This window comes from Nothobranchius furzeri, chromosome 3, assembly GCF_043380555.1.
Source record: "Nothobranchius furzeri strain GRZ-AD chromosome 3, NfurGRZ-RIMD1, whole genome shotgun sequence".
NCBI classification, from domain to species: Eukaryota; Metazoa; Chordata; class Actinopteri; order Cyprinodontiformes; family Nothobranchiidae; genus Nothobranchius; species Nothobranchius furzeri.
This window is the reverse complement of record NC_091743.1, coordinates 47604528-47623001: the sequence shown is the minus strand read 5'-3', so window position 1 is coordinate 47623001 and position 18474 is coordinate 47604528. Positions and strand designations below refer to the sequence as shown.

Genomic DNA, 18474 nt, shown 5'->3' with positions numbered 1-18474 from the left:
GTCTCATAAATTATTGAATTATCTAGTTTTATATTTTCTAAATTTGCAGATTAGAAGCAATAACAGTATTTTTAAATCATTTTGTTTGTCATTCTGATTTAATTAGTTCACAGATGTTATAAAGAGGGTTTCAAAGAAAGTGGCATCTTTCAATACAAAAATCACAAGGGGCTTCACAAGCACAATACAAATGTAAAAATATAAAATAAGATCACGAATGAAAATGAAAAACAACAAAGGAGCCTTAAAATGTGCACAAATGATAGCAACACCAGCATGAAAAGAAGCAGGAGTTCACACACAGTAGCCAGCCAGAACAAGTGGGCTTGAGCTGCTTTTTTTTTAAGCATTCAGGCAGGTAAAAACTATTCTCTGTAACTTTAATTAGTCTGAAAAAGGACAGTGGCTCAAAAAATCACATAGTAATTATGACAGTAGCAGCCTGACAGGTGTGCACTTCCCCTTTTCTATGTGGTCATAATTTTAGGTATTATAATATTAATAAATCAGATCATAATTAATTTATGAATCAGTAAAAAATGTTAAACATTTGAACAAAACTAAATACTTCTACAGATCAGATTACTATTATTGTATCCAGGAAGAAACACATTTAAGAAAAGTCTCTTTAAATTAGATTTGGAGGTAAATATTTAAAACATAAAACCTTAGATAAAGTTTCCAGCTTCATTAAATATCTATTCATATAAAGGGAGTGCAGAATTATTAGGCAAATGAGTATTTAATCCACATCATCCTCTTCTTGCATGTTGTCTTACTCCAAGCTGTTGTAACGGAATTGAAGTGATGTAACTAACCAAAGTTGTATTTTAATACACTGTAAGTAGATCACTTTTTATAAACAGAAGAATAGGCTGTTTTTATCATCAGGGAGTTTAATGAAACACTCTGTATTGACTTTGAGACAAGAAAAGAGAGAGATGGGATCGTTTGAGAATCTTTAATTGCTTAATTATAAATTCTAAACAATCTACCAGGACTAACTCTGTGATGGATGAAAATGGATTCGGATGTTGTGTTGGTGCGTGTGTGTGTGTGTGTGTGTGTGGCTGGTTCAGACTCTTTAGGCTGACGTAAAGGAATCTGGTCGTCTTTGTTATGACTAGATATCACGAGGCTTATAAAGTGATGACATGAGCCGCTATTTTGCCGTGTACGTACCCAGTGGGGGTCTCCCAGGTAGATCAGGAAATGCCAGGTCCAAGAACCTCGGATGTACGCTGGAGCTGTCGGTGCAGCGGTCACAACGTTTCAAAGCCCGTCTGGAGGGTCGACCCCGGTACTAATCGGCGGCGTTGGCAGGTGCTCTTATTTTGAAAGGATGTCGTCTGGTTGTTAAACGACGAAAATCTCCCGCTTCACAGTTCTTAGTTTAAAGAAGAAAACACATCTGGCCAGGCTGTGCTTTTCTTTAGGATGACGGTGAATAGAACTGAAGTCAAAATGGAACTGATCTTAAAATGGCGTTGCCTTGTTTTATATCTCTGAATTGTTGATAAGTTGTAGTAAAGTGGATTGGACACTTGAAGTCAACACCACATTCTCCTGCGGCAGCCGAAAGCTCTGATTGGTTGGAACAATGTGTCATGCGTTTCTATGGAGATGAGGGTCAGTATGTCTGTGCAGTTGTCCTGCTTTCATTAAACATAACTCATGACATATTTATTTCACAGCTCATTCACTTGATTATTGTTGATCAACATCTGTTTTGCTTAATAATTTTAATCACAAATAAAGTACTTTGATTAAGTAAAGCTTCTTCTTCTCCTTCGGACTCTTCTCCTGGAATGTAAACAGTCTGAGGAACACCCGACCTTGGTTTTTCTACACGGGTGTTATTATGCACAGGGGGCAGCTGTGTGGAGTTGAAAACAATGAACTTCATAACCTTACACTGTATAGGCTCGAAAGTCTACTACCAATTAAGCATATTAGGTGATGTGCATCTCTGTAATGAGAAGGGGTGTGGTCTAATGACATCAACAAAATGGGTCAAAAGAAGGACTTGACAGGCTCAGAAAGGTCAAAAATAGTGAGATATCTTGCAGAGGGATGCAGCAGTCTTAAAATTGCAAAGCTTCTGAAGCGTGATCATCGAACAATCAAGCGTTTCATTCAAAATAGTCAACAGGGTCGCAAGAAGCGTGTGGACAAACCAAGGCGCAAAATAACTGCCCATGAACTGAGAAAAGTCAAGCGTGCAGCTGCCAAGATGCCACTTGCCACCAGTTTGGCCATATTTCAGAGCTGCAACATCACTGGAGTGCCCAAAAGCACAAGGTGTGCAATACTCAGAGACATGGCCAAGGTAAGAAAGGCTGAAAGACGACCACCACTGAACAAGACACACAAGCTGAAACGTCAAGACTGGGCCAAGAAATATCTCAAGACTGATTTTTCTAAGGTTTTATGGACTGATGAGATGAGAGTGAGTCTTGATGGGCCAGATGGATGGGCCCGTGGCTGGATTGGTAAAGGGCAGAGAGCTCCAGTCCGACTCAGACGCCAGCAAGATGGAGGTGGAGTACTAGTTTGGGCTGGTATCAGCAAAGATGAGCTTGTGGGGCCTTTTCGGGTTGAGGATGGACTCGAGCTCAACTCCCAGTCCTACTGCCAGTTTCTGGAAGACACCTTCTTCAAGCAGTGGTACAGGAAGAAGTCTGTATGACACCAATGACATGGCCTCCTTGTTCACCTGATCTGAACCCCATTGAGAACCTGTGGTCCATAATCAAATGTGAGATTTACAAGGAGGGAAAACAGTACACCTCTCTGAACAGTGTCTGGGAGGCTGTGGTTGCTGCTGCACGCAATGTTGATGGTGAACAGATCAAAACACTGACAGAATCCATGGATGGCAGGCTTTGAGTGTCCTTGCAAAGAAAGGTGGCTATATTGGTCACTGATTTGTTTTTGTATTGTTTTTGAATGTCAGAAATGTATATTTGTGAATGTGGAGATGTTATATTGGTTTCACTGGTAAAAATAAATAATTGAAATGGGTATACGTTTGTTTTTTGATAAGTTGCCTAATAATTATGCACAGTAATAGTCACCTGCACACACAGATATCCCCCTAAAATAGCTAAAACTACAAACAAACTAAAAACTACTTCCAAAAACATTCAGCTTTGATATTAATGAGTTTTTTGGGTTCATTGAGAACATAGTTGTTGTTCAATAATAAAATTATTCCTCAAAAATACAACTTGCCTAATAATTCTGCACTCCCTGTATATGGTGCTAAAATATTCAGTTTAAATAAAACAACATCTAAAAATCTGGACCTGATGAGCCCATTCTCACTCATCTAAACGGTAGAAAATACGGGGCCTGAGATTATGTTTGAACTTAAAATTTGTTTGCAGAGCTGCAAGTTAACGTGACCTAAAGTAAGTAAACAACTAGAAATCTGTTTAGTTTTGGACTAAATATATCTGCAATAATAACACAAGCATTCTGCATGATTTAAAGTATTTAAAGTCTTTTACAGATTATAAAAGTTTCTTTTCAAACTCAAAACATCATCTGTCAGTACAAAGAATAGTTGGATTCAGTGATTCATATAAGAGCCGTGTGCTTAAGTAAGCAGCACTGAATGATGAAACCAGTCAGCTGATCATTCACCACGTTGCACTGTTGATATTTTATCCTCATATGTGGCTCCAGGCTGCCTTTGCGTTTGCCCGCTTCTGCCGCTAAAACGGGGTTCAGACTCCAGAACAGAAAGCACACTCAGTCTTCTCACACGCGTCTGAGACACATGGCTGAAACCGTCTGCTCTCTGGCAGGTTTAAAATAACTTGTGACCTCACAGTCCAAGAGACCGTAAAAGTTCCTTTTCTCATCGTCTCCCTCAGCTGGGCGTCTGTCCTGGTTTCTTTCACCTAACCACCATCTGTCACGAGTTGTGCTTTCAGTCAACAAGAAGTATCTGCACAACAGCTGCGAGAGTGTTTGGATTCCCAGCTGATACCCACACAAACAGTGTTTGTTGTGTTTTAGGTTAGACTTAGCTGAGCAGTTAGTTCCATTTCAGGAGCATAGCTGCCGATGTCTGAGTGAGGCCATCTGATCAGGAGGCGTCTGGACGAGCAGACAGGACAAGTGACAGCCGGACGGGTTCAGGGTTTGTCTCCATGCTCGACGCTGGAGCCAAATCAGAGTTTTAAAATCTTCAAAGAGCGTGTTTGTTTTCCTGCATACACCCACCAGTTCTCTGTGTTTTTTAAGTCTTGGCTTTAAGCAGAAGCCCTGACTGTGAGTCATTCCCGTGGAAAGTTGTGGCAAATGAGCTCTTTGAGGAGTTTTGAAAACGTTGCTGCTGTTGCTGGAGAGTTGGCATCAAAAGGAGGAAAATGGCTGAGTGGATCTGATGACTCTAGTTTCCTGTGAAGGTAAACAGATGTCTGAGGGGCCAAAGTAGCAAATACTCAACCAACTCAGACAGAACTCAAATTTGATGGGTTGGCCTCTGAATTTTTAAGTGTCCACAAGGGGGTACCACAGGGTTCCGTTTTGGGACCCCTCTTGTTCATTATGTATATTAATGAAATAGGAGGACAAAATGTGTCGGATGCTAACATGCATTTTTATGCTGATGACATAATCATTTGCTGTTTTGGAACATCCCCTAGTAAAGCTGTTGAATTCTTACAGAAAGCTTTTAATGAGGTCCAACAAACATTTCTGCTGTTAAAATAGGTCCTCAATGCTGACAAGACTAAACTAATGTTGTTTTCAACGTCTATGAATAGACCTCTAAGTATGCCCTCAGTGACCACTCTTGAGGGAAATATCTCATACAAATACCTTGGTGTCTGGCTCGATGACTCCCTCTCCTTCAAGCCCCATAAAGATAATCTTGTGAAGAAACTCAGACTGAGCTTCTTCTTTCAAAATGAATTGTGTTTTTATTTTGAGGCAAAAAAAGTGGCTGCAACATTTTTGTCTATTCTGTTATAAGGTGACATTTTGTATATGAATACCTCAGCACAGTGTCTTGGTAAGATTGATGTGGTTTATCATGCCTCGCTGAGATTTATTGCTAACTGTAGACCACTGACCCATCAATGTGAAATGGAGTAGGATGGCCTTCTTTGTCCACCAGGAGGTTGGGACATTGGTTCACTTAATCTCATGAAGAAGTGTAACTTCTCACGGTTATTACTTTGTAATCAGTTTGCTGGCACAGAACTGGGCAAAAGGGCTTTCGTTCACTCTGCTCATTCTTCATGGAACAGGTTGCAGGCAAACTGGAAATTTACCAAGTTTTTATCTCCTTGAATACATTTAAAACCAGACTGAGAGCCCTTGAGATGGATTCCCTGTGTTGTAACTGCCTTCTGTAATTTTGTACATAAATATCTGTGTAACTGAGAAATGTTGTGACTGCATCTTTTGCTGCCTCTTGGCCAGGACTCCCTTGAGCGGGACATGCCTGGTTAAATAAAGAATAAATAAGCAAAACTTCTCATAGAATAAAGGATTTTTTTCTAATAGGAAAAACAATAAATCAGCATATTTAGTTATATTTTGCATTTGATAACAGACTTAATTTAATAGTAGGGGCCATTTAAAACCAGCTATTTTCTCATCACCAACCTGAAGACAAAACTCATCCTGTGAGCATTGCTATGGCTGATAGCAATGGGAGATATAGTTTCCATGATGAGTTAATGGTAATTCTTAGTTTTGTGTCACTCAACTAAACTGTCATACAGTTAATTTCCCTTGAGAGGTTTAAATGGTTTTATGGGGCTGAAAACATCATTAGATTTGATTTCTGGAATTTAATTTAGTCTTTTATCATATGTGGAGTAACGATAAAAACACCAGCTCATTTATTTTATGTAAATATTTTTCAGTTGTTTACCAGTGGAGATCAGAGCATCTCTTCCTCTGGGGATTCCTGGTCAATATGGTGGCTTAGATACAAATCAAGGAAAAGTTTCAATACAAGAACACAAGCTAGAAAGGAATTTACATGAGGAATAAAATAGAGCATGGGTTAACATGGTCCAACTAAGTCCAGTAGAGGAGTTTAGACTGTAACGGAATGAAATGACTGTTTTCCACTTAAAATCATTTCCCCCCCTCTCCTCTGACACAGAATTAGTCTGCATGAGATATGGCCTCAAGGTCTCATGCATTAGCTATAAACTGCTTTCTTTCCAGCTCAAGAGAAGAATGAGGAAAATGACTCTTTTTAATAAATCAAAGAACTCTATTTTCAATAAAGCTAATCAAACAAAGTGTTAGTCAATAATAAGATGTGACCAATCTGTGAAATCAAAATATTAATTACCTTATTATAGTCCTATAGAATATAATAAGTAATATGACTTTAAATGTTTCCACTAGGACTGATCTCACGTAGCGTTAAGACATCACACATTGCTTTTACTGATCCAATCAAAATCTGACAGATCTGACGGAGGCGTGGTTCTGGTGGTGTTTGGTAAATCTGTCATCTTTTCATTCGACCATAAACCAAAACATCCGAAGTATAAAACTATGCCCACGTCATCTTTAGCGCCAGTTCAAAGCGTTCAAGAGAAGTTGACGGAGTGGCCAATCCGTAAACTCGCCTCTTCAGTCGAAAGAACCAACGACAAGCTGGATAAACCTGTTGTCGTTCCACCTGCTACAATGGTTCCTTTCAGAATAAATGCTGAACTCACTGACCTTCTGGGTCCATCTGACGCTGTCAACCAACTGTCGCTTTTTACCTGGAGACAATCCAAAGACTAGTCTGTCGTACTGCTGACGCTGTTTCATCGGCTCCGGTACCGAAAGAGGGGTTTGAGGACCTGGCATTCTGGACGGAGGTCTCATTCTAAGGGTATGTGTGGAGCGACAACATGGCGTCGAATGTGTTCATGAATCTCCTAATCAAAGCTTAGCTCAAGACATCACCTTCATTCCCACCAGAACTAATCGTTTCTTCAGATTTGCTGGTTCTGACCAACATTCAACACTACACCATTCTCCGTCTCATTCATCTTAGTTACACCATACATTTAGTGTTTAAAGTTAGTCTAGTTTTAATTTGTTTAGTAATAAATCTTTAAACTTTTAAAACTTGACTCTCTCTTCTGTTGTCTCAGAGCTAATACGAAGTGGTTACATAATCCCTGCAATAAAAAGTTCCAATCTTCTGGTCAGAAAGTACCCACAGGTCCATAATGTTGATTTCATATTTACTATGGGATCGTATGTCTTATGGCTCATTAAATAACATGTAAATTAAACCATTACAAGACCAAATTCTGAATCTGGCCCATTTAATGCCTCGATGATGAGGTGCTGTTGTTTTTTTAAATCTTTGTAATAAGCAGCAACATTTGTTTTGAAAATCCATCCCAAAGGGTCCCACATGGTGCAGCGATAAACATACTTTGAGTTGAAAGTAACAATTTAAATTGTGTTCACCAGAAGTGTGAAATCAGGTCTCATTACAGGGACCAGAGTCTGACTCACTGAGAGACAGAGGTCTCTCTGTCTCTCCCAGTTCTGATTGTCCTGTTCTGGTCCTGCAGGACCTGACTGCAGCCTTTAACACTGTTGACCATCACCTGGAGGGGCTGAGAGACTGGGTAGGCCTATCAGGAACTGCTCTGGAGTGGTTCTCCTCTTATCTTTCTGAGCGCTCCTTCTCTGTGGCCGTCTCCAAGTTTCAGTCATCCAACAGTTCCCTCACCCATGGTGTCCCGCAGGCTGCTGTGCTGGGGCCTCTGCTCCTTCTCCTCTATCTGCTTGCTCTTCAGCACATCCTGAGCTCCCTTTTAAGGAATCCCCTACCATCTTTATGCAGATGACATCCAACTGTACATCTCCTTTAAGCCCCATGAGCTGCAGCTGTTACACACCTGCTTAGACTCTATCAAAACCTGGATGACTGGGAGCTTTATACAGCTGATTGAAGATAAGACTGAGATCCTCATCTGTGCCCCAGACTTTGACCCAGCTCTCACCCTGGATTCTCATGTCAGTTCTCTTGTTCGCTCTTCCTTCTTCCATCTCAGGAACATTGCTAAGCTGAGTCTCATTCTGTCCCACTCTGAACTTGAGACAGTTATCCACACCTTCATCTCCTCACGCTTAGACTACTGCAATTTTCTTTTCACGTGTCTGAGCAGAACCTCCCTGAACCGTCTACAGGTGGTTCAGAATGCCTGTGCTCAACTTCTGACCAAGTCCTCCAAACACACCCACATCACCCCGCTTTTCCTCCAGCTTCACTGGCTGCTAGTCAACTTCAGGGTTCATTTCAAGATCCTGGTTCTGGTCTATAGGACCTTACATGGACAAGCACCATCATAGTGATCTTCTCAGTCCCTACACCCCCAGCAGGTCCCTTAGATCCAGTGACCAAAGCCTACTGGTTGTGCAGCACCAGGCTAAAGACCAAAGGTGACAGATCATTTGCTGCTGTGGTCCCCAGACTCTGGAACTCTCTCCCCCTGAGCCTGAGATCAGTGGACTCAGTGGTCTCCTTTAAAAAGCAGCTGAAAAATCACCTGTTCAGGCTGGCTTTGGTGGGACGTTCTGTTGATTCTTCATCACTACCTTCTTCTCATTTTCTTGTTTCTACCAGCTCTGCCTCTCTCTCAACATCCACTGATTACCTTTTCTTTTTTCTTTCTTCACATTTTTTAATTACAATATTTTTAAAATAATTTTTAATTAAATTTTTTTTATTCTTGTGAAGTGCCTCGTGATTTTTTCTTGAGAGGAGCTATTTAAAGATCTTTTCTTTTTCTTTGGTCCTCCTCCAGTATTCTTTTTCTTTCTCTCTTTCTTCATCTTCGCTTTTTGCCTTTTCTTTTTCTTGTAGTTGATGGCTCATCAATGCACACTTGAGCGAAGGGTATTAATGCAATTCAACTGGGCAAAAAGAGCTATTTTCTAATCCACTTTGCCTGGTGCCCTGGGTCACACGTACTGTATGTTGTACTGCAATTGAAATGAAAAGTAATGATGTGTGTTTCGACCAACCCAGTCATGTACTTTGAGATTTATCAGCTTGTAAAAGTTTGTAAGTGGCATGACTACAAATTAGATATCAGCACGCCGCATGCAGAATATCCTCTCTCCTAGCGTAGCTGTTACTTACCACATGGCCAGATTTATGGTCATTTTTCCTCCTGAAAGAAGGATTTTAAGTTTGCTGAACTTACAGCCATTTTCGCTCGATTTTCTCCATGTCTGGTTCGATGTCTTCACTTTCGTGAAGCACATTTGTAGTCCTGGACTTATTTTCACAAAAAATCTAAAATAATGTTTCCCCCGTTGGAAAATAAGCACGTTCTTGGTATCAAAATGCATCTTTAAAATTCACGGACATCATATGTGAAATCCATGGCACAAAACAAGCGGAATTAGAAATTAGCGTTTTTAGCCCCGTTGACTTGCATTCATTTTTTCGTTCTCCCGGGCACCTGTGGTCCGGAAGTAGATGGGCGTGACTGAGGCTCCCTATTCCAGCATGTAAGGCTGGGCGATATGGCCTAAAATAAATATCACGATATATTGAAGATTCTACATCGATAATGATAAATGGACCATAACTACAGGTATGCGCAGAAACAAATGTTGTCCACTAGATGGGGCTGTCACATGTATTACATTGAGTCACATTTCTACGGGACTCAAGGTGGTACAGCTTAGGGACATGAACGTTGCCAACCTACACACATCTTTTCATTTTTTTATTATCAAATTTATTGACATGCATGGGAAAAATTATCTCGATAGGAGTCAAATATTTCGATTACGATACGTTTTTGATTTATTGACCAGCCCTACCAGCGTGCATTGTGGTCGATGATGCAATGCTCCCTGTCCCAATTCACCAGTTGTTTGCACACTCGAAGACTTACTGCACACTTCCTCCAAGTGCACTTCGCTCTTTCTTTCTTTCTATCTTTCTTTCTTTCTTTCTTTCTTTCTTTCTTTCTTTCTTTCTTTCTTTCTTTCTTTCTTTTTCTCTTTCTTTCTTTTTCTCTTTCTTTCTTTCTTTCTTTCTTTCTTTCTTTTTCTCTTTCTTTCTTTTTCTCTTTCTTTCTTTCTTTCTTTCTTTCTTTCTTTTTCTCTTTCTTTCTTTTTCTCTTTCTTTCTTTCTTTCTTTCTTTCTTTCTTTCTTTCTTTCTTTCTTTCTTTCTTTCTTTCTTTCTTTCTTTTTCTCTTTCTTTCTTTTTCTCTTTCTTTCTTTTTCTCTTTCTTTTTCTTTCTTTCTTTCTTTTTCTCTTTCTTTCTTTTTCTCTTTCTTTCTTTTTCTCTTTCTTTCTTTCTTTCTTTCTTTCTTTTTCTCTTTCTTTCTTTCTTTCTTTCTTTCTTTCTTTCTCTCTCTCTCTCTCTCTCTCTCTCTCTCTCAATATATTTGAATTTGGTCACTTTTTCACTTGCAAAGCTGTTTATTATAACTGTAAGTGATTGATCAGATCTAATAAAATACATTTTGAATTTGAATAATTGGGCCATAGCCAAAATTAAAACTTAAAAGCATAAAAATGCAGTACTGCTGAGTAAACACAAGTAGATTTGTAAATAATCATTTATTCAAACAGGCCTTTTCCCACCACTTCCAGCTGCTCTTGTGGCCACTAGATGGCATCATTGTTATTATTGTAGCACATAAACAAGGCAGCATTCTTCAAATCACTCAGATCTTTGAACCTAATTCATTATAATGGCTTAAATAGTGTGAGTCAGTCAACAGTGAACTTTATTGTAATGAAGTTAAACTGCATTTCATACTTGAATGAACCAGTCACGGTTGCCCTGTTTCTGTGGCGTTTATTCCTGATAACTTGATACAGAATACATCCGCTTATCAGCGATTTATTTACTGTCATCCCAGTTGTTCCACAGACTTTGTTTAATGAGTGTGATGAAAGCAAGCAGAAGCCTCCTGAGGATGCAGAATCAAAATCACATTAAGTGATTAAATCCTGAGTTGGTTTTATTTTTGTACGTGTGGCTCTGGTGGCGGTCTACTGGTCTGGACTGACTTTAGTGTGTCTTCTTAATGCAGAAAGTGGAGTTAGCATCTACTTCCCTCCTTGCTACCACCTGCTTTGCTTGAGTAGCTTTAACAAATTTAGTATTTTTCCACTTGTCCTTCATGTCCCTCAACACCAGATGTTTCACTCCGACCTCAGATCCAAGGCAGAGTTACGTGAGCTCTACTGTAACTAAGCTTTCAGACAAGCGCTGAGCAAATCCCTTAATGGATAAAGTGCAGACTGAATTATGGGGTTGCACAGTTGTAGCCTTTTGTTGTGTTCAGAATGGAAAAGAGCGAAGAATCCCCACTCTGGCTGCCTGTTTGCCTTCTCACAGGGAATTTCCAGAACAAAATTTATGCAGAGTGGGCAGCAGAGTGAACCATGAGGAGTGTAACAAAGTCTGAGAGATGAGTGTGATTTTATAATCTCAGTAGGCTCAAGAGGAAACAACTGAATCAATTTATGATTTGTAAGCTATTACTAGTAAATGATCAGTCTGTCTAGTGCAGCTGTTTCACAGTCAAATCACTCGGATCATGCTTTGGTGTGGAGGCTAATCTAGAGCGGCTACTTTATCCTCAGATCGCCTAAATGTTTCGGCTTCTGAAGCGAACCCGCCCATCGTCTCCCTGATGACAAGGAGGAGAAAATGAAATGTCATGTGTGGAGTACACGTATGGGAGTGGCAGCGAGAGCCGAGGCGAGGTGTGGAGGAGGGGGGCACAAGTGGGTTTGATTCACCTTGAGAGCCTTTTGCAACGATGCAGCTCATCAATTGGAATTTCAGATCAGAGCACCAAGCATAGCTGCACTCCCACTAAAATTACTTATCATTTTAGTACCGCGGCTCTTCTGTCTGTCGACAGCAGCCACGTGAAAGGAAATCTTCTTCTAGGTGCTGTTTTTAAAGATAGATATAAAGGGAGAAGTATACACTGAGATGTGGTCCCACAGGTCTTCAAGTTAATATTATGCAAGGCTGTGGGCCTCTGTATTAAGCCGGGCGTACACTGTGCGACTTTTTCACTCGCAGCGTTCAGCTTCAGCTCAAACTGTACGACTTCCTCGCAGAGCAGATCTCACGAGTCATGTGCTCACACTGCACGACCCAGTTCTCGCATGCGACCTGACTGCTCACACTGTACGTCTGGTAGCAACACGTCGGACCTAAAAATGTGCTAAAAATAGCAGTTTTTACTCAACACGTCAGACTTTTTTGTCTTGCCTGTTGTTCTTCGGGAGTGCAGCAGGAGGACACACAGGGATTTATGGGGGTTGGATGAGGAAAACGAAATAAAGAAAGTGAATCTGTGTTTTGTGATCAGTTTAATTTGACATGAACACGACAAACACGCTTTCTTGACAATCTTTGTGAGTAAAAAAACGTGTAGAAACAAAAACGAACAGCGTGTGTTATTAGGGAAATAGCGAGCGACCGGCCGGCGTTGATGCAGGATTGCGCGCGCATGCGCCGTGAGCGGTTCTGATACTTTTTGGATCGTAGCTGCTCGCAGCTGCTCGCAGCGCCGCTTCAACAGTGCGATACCCTCACGAGGGACGAGCGAAATATTAAACACACCAGAAGTCCCTGCGACCTCACGACTGCTGATCGGCGGCTGGTCACGTGGTGTTAATCGCCTCTCGTAACCCCCTGTACACTACACGACCGCTCGGCGCAAAACTCGCCCCGATGTCGTGGCTTCTCGCACGACTGGAAAATCGGCTCAAAAAAGTGAAAAAGTCGCACAGTGTACGCCCGGCTTTAATGTGTACAGCACATAGTGTGAGTGACACACTGACGGCTGCAATCCAGGCAGTTTGTCAGCTGGAAAAGTACCTTTTTTGTCCTAAAATACAGCTCTAATGTACTTTTCAGATGTGATTTTCATCTGTTTAAATTTCTTAGCATCAATCATGGGCCAAGTATTAGCTTGTTAGCCTGTGATGCATGTCTTGTTGAATTATACAGCAGAACATTTATTCAAAGAGCACACAGCGTAAAGAAGACTGAGTTGCAGAGGAGGAGACGAGGCTGTGCAGAGGGTGGAAAAATTCATTCATACTTTTACTCCCTGCTTTGTGACATCTGGCTAGAGGAGTGCCACACAGGGTCCAGCTGGCCCGAGGAGTGGTAAACCAGCTCCACAACTGTGGCGAAGGAAAACTGTGTCCTGCCTCCAGCAGGCTGCTTATCCTCACTAGTAATTATACATGCCAGAACTCCCAGGAAGCCATGTGTAATTACAAGCCAAGTCTGGGCGCAGCCAAAAGGGAAAGAGCGCTACTTGGTGAAAACGAGACGGAAAAACCGACTTCCACTGGACCCTGACTGAGGGGCCTTTGGGGCCAACATGTCATCACATCACTGGAGATGTAATCCGATTTGGATACTTTAGGGGCCACTTTACAAAGAGGCCATTCTGATGTTTAGTTAAGATAAGCTTCACTTTCATTTTTACAACCATTACAAGCAATTATTTATTAATTAGCTTAATAATAAAACTGATAATTTATTTCTTTGTAACTAAAATGTAAATAGTATTTTTAATGGAGTTGTTTTTGTGGATATGTGCAGCCCTGTAAGCCTCAGCCTCCTGGTGTTATTTTTATGTTTTTGCTGGTTTACCTTAATGTGCATGAAGATGGAGGAGACTTGAGTGACTTCCAGCCAGCTGAGATATGGTACAGCTCTGGAGAACTGAAGGGGAGAAACAAGCCTTGTTGAGAAATCGCTTGTCCAGTAATCTTCTGTTTTTCTTGCCCACCGTGGGTTAATTACTTCTTCTTTGATATGCGCTAACTACTGTCTGTCTCAGAACTACAACCCAACAGAATGATAAAGCTCTCAGACAAAAGCAATAGTGTGTATTGTGCCAGCAGTACATTTATCAGTCCAACAGGCCTTTAGATAAATATAGATTTTTGTTGCCTGCTGGGTGTGTATGTGTGTGTATGCATGCGTTTTGGTTTCCATTCATCAAACATAGTACGACTCTCTTGCAAACTCCAGATCACGCACACACCCTGATATATGTGGAGTCCCTCAGGGGTCTGTTCTCGGCTCTGTTCTCTTTAATTCTCTATCTCACATTCCACTGTTATGCTGATGACCTGCTGCAGCTACTCGTTCTTCTGGATTTTTGCTTTTTGTTCAAGATCGTCTACAGCAGCCACATCATTGAATAAACTCAAGATATGTTTGGAGCAGATTAAAGTGTGGATGTGCCACACTTTTCTGCAATTGACCACCTCCAAGACAGAAGCCGTCATGGGTGTGTGTGAAAGAGATAGCTGATGCAGTGGCATATCGGCCACATGCCTTCAAGGACTGACCACTTTAAACTATTTTTCCCTTACTTTCATTGAATGGTGTGACAAATGCGCCATTCCCATCTGTACCTGGTCGGCCCTGCCCGGATGGTGACCGAGGCCAGGAAGCTGTGCCGCTGCCCTAACCCTAACAGACTTGGTGGTCCATTGGTTAGAGTACTAGGATGGCATGTAGTTTTGTGCAGGTTTGCATCCCGGTCTGAGTAGAATCGCTCGTGCAAGCCGGGTCGGGCTCGGACCGAACTGGCTGGTACAGCAGTTGAAGCGGCAGGGTCATCCGTCTACTCGTCATCATTTCAAACGGGGAGACACCTGTAGACTCATGAGGGGTGGCCCGTATGGCCATGAGGATCAACGGAAGCTTCACGTCTCGGTGATTAGAGGACATGCACTTCCTCAACATGCTGATAACCGTCCGGTTCATCCTTTCGTCCTGGCCTATCCATAGCTTTAGCAGCAGAGAGTGAGGCAGTGCCACTTTGTCGCTGTTCCTCCTAGATATTTCCTGCAAATTAGCAACAAAATAGCCATTTTCGCTCTGAACCGTTCTTTGAACGTTGTTTCAGCTGTTATCAAGGATATAAATGTTACAGATACAAATGACGTCACTGGCGCTTTAGCTCACCTAGTGAGACGTTGGACTCTCGTGCAGAGGACCTGTGTTCGATTCTGGATGTGAACATAGTTTATTTGGAGTTTCTTTTTTACATTAATGGTATATTTTTTTTACAGTAAGATGCCCAAATTTTTTTTAAGACTCGCTGAACGGCATTGAATTCACAGATAAAAAAGATGTGGGTTCAACTTTCATTTTGGAACAATTTTTCAAGCAAGGGAAGAGAATGATCTGAGCATGCAGGAGGACTGACCCATCTTAAACCTTTGTCGGCTGTGCTGAAGAGAAAGGTACAGAACCAAATTATTTAATTCGCTGCGCGTTCTCCTGTCCTCTTTGCTCCGGGACACACACACACACACACACACACACACACACACACACACACACACACACACACACACACACACACACACACACACACACACACACACACACACACACATACACACACACACACACACACACACACACACGGGACTGTCTCAGCTGTTATTTTTGTTAAGGAGTGTGCACGTACAGCATGCGCGCCTCGTGCACGAGCCTACTATTGAAGCTGCCGTTACGCTTTTGGCCTGAGGGGGCAATCGCAACCATAAAAATTCTACCCTTTAAGTAGCATTGTTATGATCTAAGTTGACTTGAACGTCTTAGTTATAATGTTAAAATGAGTTTAGCTTAATTGTTGTTACTGTTTTGTTGTGTTTGTTGTTTTTATTCTAATCAAATGTCTTGGTATAATGGTTGTGGTTTTTATTGTTTGTGCCCTTGTTGTGTCTTTCTTCCGGCTCTTGAAGAGTGCAGATGCTTTTTTCCTCCTCTCCTCCGTATCTTATCCCCAAGACTCTTTGTCTGTCTTTGGGTGCACGGCTGCATCTGCATTTTTTCTGGAAAGTGAAAATTATTAAAAATGGACCTGGTCAGCTGGTCACTCAGTGTGATTGATACAATTTTTTCAACGATGAGAACAGGAGAAGGGGCTCCCAGATGCCCCTCTGGGACAGACCCAGCTGGTCATATCATGGACTGCTGGAAACAGTGGAACCTGATTTGCCTCTCTCAACTGTCTGTAGAGGATTCTGAAGACGTCTGGATATGTGTGGCGTTAGTGTCAGGCTTCTTGCTCTTTGGCCTAGGAGGCTTCCTGGCTTACCGGAAAATTAACGAGCTGTCGAAGAATATTGGCTTGCTCCCGTAGCTCAGAGATGGTTTGCACCGAGCTGTGAATTCACAGACTCACATAATTGTCAAGATGAATTATAAGCTTGGAACTTTGGCTGAGATTCATGTGTTTGCACAAAAGATGGATGCCATCAAGGAGAAAGTGTGAATCAGCACAGATTGGGATAGATTAATTTATGCCATTATTGGGATTTTGAGAGGTTGAGGACCAACTGAACTTTAAGACAGAGAGGAAGTTATCTCTGTCTGGTCCCAAAACAATTTCTAATCTGAATCTGGTGCCCTTGAGCCTGTAAGGCTGCAACGAATACCCCCCCCTCAGAAGAAATGTGGAATGCTGCCGTCGCTATGGCAACTCTGTCTCCTATCCCAGCCTGGGCGGGACTGCGGGCCGTGAAGGCCGCCAAATCATTCCAGGAGTCACTGTGCCCTCCAAAACTCAACGACCTCCTTCCCCTGTTCAGACTGAGGTGATGTGCGCTGCTTATTGTGGCTGCAGGAACTGACGTGTGGAGAGTCCCAAATCCACCACCCCACCTAGTGGACACTTATGTTGTGTAATGTCTGAAGTCTGTTGCATCTCTGTCTGAGGTGTTTTTTTGCAGAGCAAAGCTGCCCTCCCTGTGAAGGGTAACTCTGAAGTGTCTTTTTTTCCCCTCCACCTGAACCAATCCTCATGTAACCCTCTGATCTCTATTAAAGTAGCGCGACTCAGGGTTGCAAATGACCACAGTCACCAATTCTTATGTTTCTTTGCCTATGTATGTATGTCTGGTCTCTGAATTGTGTGTACTGAAACTCTTATTTCCCTCTGGGATTAATAAAGTATCTTTGAATACATTTAGCCGCACATTGATTGTGAATGACAACTGAACACTCACTGTGTGCAATATAAATTAAAAAAGTCAATAAACCTCTTAATATTAATTGGAACTTCAAATATAAAACAAACTCAAAGCATTGTAGAAAACAGTGTTTTGGAGTCCTTCAGGCCCTTTCTTCAGTGTGGTAGTGGCGGCAGTTGGCCACACAGATGCCTGATAAATTTTTTAATCGGATTTTAAAAATAATTTCAGCCGATATAGGAAAAAATATATATCGGTCTGCCTCTACAGTACAACTCAGTAAAATCTACAGACTGGTGTGGTAGAATAATTGAGAGTCATTCACAAGTTATCCTCTTAGTACACACAGAGATGTCACATTAAATCATGCCAAATATGAATGAGCCGGATAAAGCATTTTTGGCGAGTACGAGCATAAAACGAGTAAAACTCGTAAATACTGTAATCGTGCTGAAGGAAAATCCATATTGGGTAACTGACTGTCTTCACGCTCTGTGATAGGCCAGTCAGATAGAGCGCCTGCCCCTCCCTACACACAAAACTCTGCAGCCGGGAGCTCTGTCTGTGTCCGGTCCATCCACGCACACACACAGACAGTAATGGATCTCTGTGCTTGCTTCACTGTTGCTCACGTTTCTTCAGTACTTCCTAGGTTTTCTTCAGTTCGCCTCTTTTTAAAGTTATTTAAAGTTACTGTTTTCGTAACGTACGTGGAGCATTTGACAAGACAGAGCTGAAAACGGCTCTTGCTGCATCAGTCACTGCCTCTGCTCCGGTCGGTTTTTTTTTCCTCTCTCTCTCCTCTTCCTCAGGATCCACTCCCTCTTTCCTATTCACTCTCTCTCTTTCTTTACAATTTTTAATCACAATTGTCTATTTTTTGCTAATTTTAAATATATTTTAATCATTTTCTAAATTCATTTTTATATTTTACGTGTTTTGTTTTTGTGAAGTGCCTCGTGATTTTTATCTTGAGAGGCGCTGTAGAAAAGATCTTTTCTTCTCTCTCTCTCTTAATTCATGCACTTAAATATTAATGTTCTGATTTTATTGAAAAACTTGTTCTGTAATAGTTCCTTTACGATTTTGATCAAAAACATTTAATCTCAACTCTGAGGCTGCTCTGTAAATAGTTTTCAATTAAACAATGCACATAGCAACTTCTGATCAGACTTAAAATAACGTATTGATGTAAACCACACCCACTTCCGGTTAAACCACACCTACTTCCAGGTTTGACCACGCCCACTCCGTGTACAGATACAGATAATTTAGATGGCTGAACAGATACAGATAGTGGTGTACTCGCTCATCCCTAATGCCAAGCATGCCTTATTTTCAAGACTTGATTTAAAAAAAACCAAGATAACTAGTTTTAAACTCTGGCATGGAAGGCAGCTTTTACTGTTGATTCCTCTTGTTGATCCATTTTTAATGATCATGCATTTACTGCTTGTCATGTTGCACT

At 41.4% G+C, this 18474-nt stretch overlaps 1 protein-coding gene across 1 annotated transcript in view; it reads left to right on the top strand.

Annotated features, from left to right (window-relative positions):
• Positions 1–18474, top strand: part of tex264a (testis expressed 264, ER-phagy receptor a) — a 137202-nt gene that overhangs the window by 765 nt on the left and 117963 nt on the right. The window lies entirely within an intron of this gene.